We start from the raw sequence: 2,922 nt of genomic DNA on the forward strand, positions 1-2,922 counted from the left end.
GGCCGGGGACTCACAGCCGGTCTGCGGACACGGAGAATTCSTGGAAGAGGGGCTGCGCCAGGGCACAGCTCCCTGCTGGGGTTCGGCTCGGGGTCTGCAGCTRCCAAAAGCAGCGCTGGGGCTGGAGAGGGCTCAAGGATGCCTGCGGGKGTGGGGGCACGCCCAGGGCTGCAGAGGGGTTGGTGGTGATGACTGGGAATGTCTGGGCACAGAGAGGGCAGCGGGGCAGAGCCAGACTGCGGAACAGGGCAGGGGCGAGAAGGGGTGCTGGGAACAGGCAGGGAAGCCCTGGGCTGGAGTTGGGGCACACGAGGTGCCCAGGATGCAGCGAGCATCCCGTGGAGCTGCGTGCAGCCCTCCAAGGTCACAGGGAGAGCCCGGCCGAGGGCTGTGGGAGCCGTGCCATGGGATGGGGCAGTGYGGGCGCCTTGCTCTGGGGTATCTCTAATCCCCACTCCTGGGAGGCTGCCCAAGGTCAGCCGAGGTGACTGGAGATGAACTCGGCTGCGATGTGAGAACCCGGACGCTCTGCCCTGGCTCTGGGGTTTCAGGGTGGATGCAGCCATGAGCTTTTGGCTCCCACTGAACCCTGCCAGTGCTGCCAGTCCCTGGGACCCAGCAGTGCCACAGTGAGTCCTCACGGCAGCATCGCACTGCCCTGCAGGGCCGGCAGAGCCCCGGGGGTTCAGTGGGTGCATCTCTGCAGCCTCTGGCCTCAGGACACACACTCGGTTTGATTTGGGGGGAGATTGGGCTACTGCTGGGATGGGGATTTGTGTCCTGGGAGCCGTGTCTGGGCTCCTCAGGGACAGATCATCGGGACCATCCATGCGGGAGCTCCTGGGGTGCCGGGGGAGCATCCTAAGGGGACCATGGCTGTGTCACGCTGTGCCCCACGGAATTGTTTGATGTCTCAGGGGTCCCACCGAGCAGCAGCTCTGCTGCCTGTGGGTGCTGTGAGCAGGGCTGCCGAGGTGAGGCTGTGCTTGGCACCCAGCGGCTCCTTGCAGGGAGCTGCAGCGCGTGTGGCCACGGCTCCCGGCGCTGAGTCACGGCTGAGCCACGTCCGGTCAGTGCCACAGCGCTCCTGACCATGGCCGGGCACCCCACACACCCCTCASTSCYSTGTGCTGGGAGGGGACAGTCCTGGGAACCAGAGACAYTCCCTGGACCTGCCAYGGTCCCGTTCCAGCTGCAGATTTAGGGGTGGGAAGGTCACTGCAGTCAAGGCGCATTTCGTGGTGGTGACACTCGTCCCCTCTGTCACCCTGCCCTGCCCAAGCTGTGCAGGGGCCGAGGAGCACCCCCGCAGCCCCGTTAGGATCTCAAGGCCCTGAGCTCTCAGCTGAATGCCCCCCCTGCCATGGGCAAAGGCATCTCCAGCATTCCACACCCGATCTGCTGCGTGGGGAGGGGGTGGGAAGGGCTCAGAGCCCCCTGTCCCACTCCTGACCCTGCAAAAAGGTGGGCAGGGGGCTGGGGGGTGGGAGCTGGGTGCCCCCCTAGGCTGGCACTGCTGTACCAACCTGGCACCACTGCTGTGGCACACGGACAGGGAGCTGTGGGGTGTGGAGTGTCCTGGGGGGTGACAGGGGAACGGGTTGGTGCCTGGTGCCCCGGTGCAGCAGCAGCAGCAGCACGGGGGGACCCCTGCCCAACCAAGAGCCAGAACCGGGGCCATTCCCCCTGCGGGGGTGACTCCAGGCACAGGGGCCCCCTGTGCCACCCATTCCTGCTGGCCCCTGTGGGCTCGCAGGACTCGGCCCTTGGCCCTGTCCCCATCTCCTCACAGAACCCAAAGTGCTGATCCTCGGCCGCATCCTGGAGCATCCCATCAGCCACGAAGGGCAGCCACCCCCCAAAACCCCGGCCTGAGCACCCTCCAGGCACCGCGGGGCACACAGCCTGGCCACGGCCCTGGCTCGCTCTCCAAACACGAGAATCTGGGAGCTGCGGGGCGGCTGCGGGCACAGGAGCAATAGGGGCAGCGTCTCCAGCTGGGCTGCACCGGGCAGAGGCCGAGGCCGGGTTTGGGGAGGGCAGCGGGTGCTCCCCACAGCCTCTGCACAACCTCGGACTTCACCAGGACCTTCGGCTCCTTCCAGGACCTCGCTGGAGCTGGAGAGCCCGGCCGGGAGCAGGAACAGCCCCGTGCCCGTGCCCCTCCGCCCGCCTCTCCCTCCCAACCCTACATACTTCTTCATATGCCCATACGGAGACGGCCGGCCTTATGGAATGTTAAGAAGTATGTATTTTTGGGCTGGGACCCCAACGCCGGCAGCCCCCATCAGCAGCACGGCCCGGACGGCGCCTCCGGAGAGACGATGCGTCCCTGGGGCTGGTAAAAAGGAACCAGATCAACTTGCAACTGGATTTGGTCCCCTTCAACCAGCTGCAGCGGCGCATGAGCTACGGCACCCGCTGCCCCTCATCGGCCCGGCCCGGGCAGCTGCCGCCGTCCTTCYCTGAGAAGAGTGGGAGCAGGAAGCGGGACAAAGGCGGGGTGCAGAGGGGAGCTTTGGTTGTTTTTTGAGGCTGCCGGGTGGAAGGGAGGCATCAGAGCGGGGTCAGCTCCGCTGTCCACAGTGCTAGGGTCGCTCGTCAGAGCCGCGCAGTTTCAGCGCTCCCAACCTGCTCGGGAAACGCCCCGAGATGCCGCAGGAGCCCGGGCAGTGAGGAGCCCCCGCTCGGGTGTGTCCTCCCCCGCAGCCCCCGCACCTCCCGTCCGAGGCGTTCGGGGGGAAAGGGCTCCCTACGGGGACCCCTCCAGGGTCCGACCCCCGAGGACGGGGGAGCCCCGGCCCAGCAGAAACAGCAACATCAAGTGTTAAAGAGAAAGCGAAACTCAGCTAACGGTTTTAGTAAATTCTCGGAAATCTGCTGACCCTACATGCCCGGGCGGAGCTTTTCCTGTCCTCACAG

Source organism: Malurus melanocephalus, unplaced genomic scaffold, assembly GCF_030028575.1.
Source record: "Malurus melanocephalus ecotype Western Australia unplaced genomic scaffold, MMel_1.1 scaffold_638, whole genome shotgun sequence".
Classification (NCBI taxonomy): Eukaryota; Metazoa; Chordata; class Aves; order Passeriformes; family Maluridae; genus Malurus; species Malurus melanocephalus.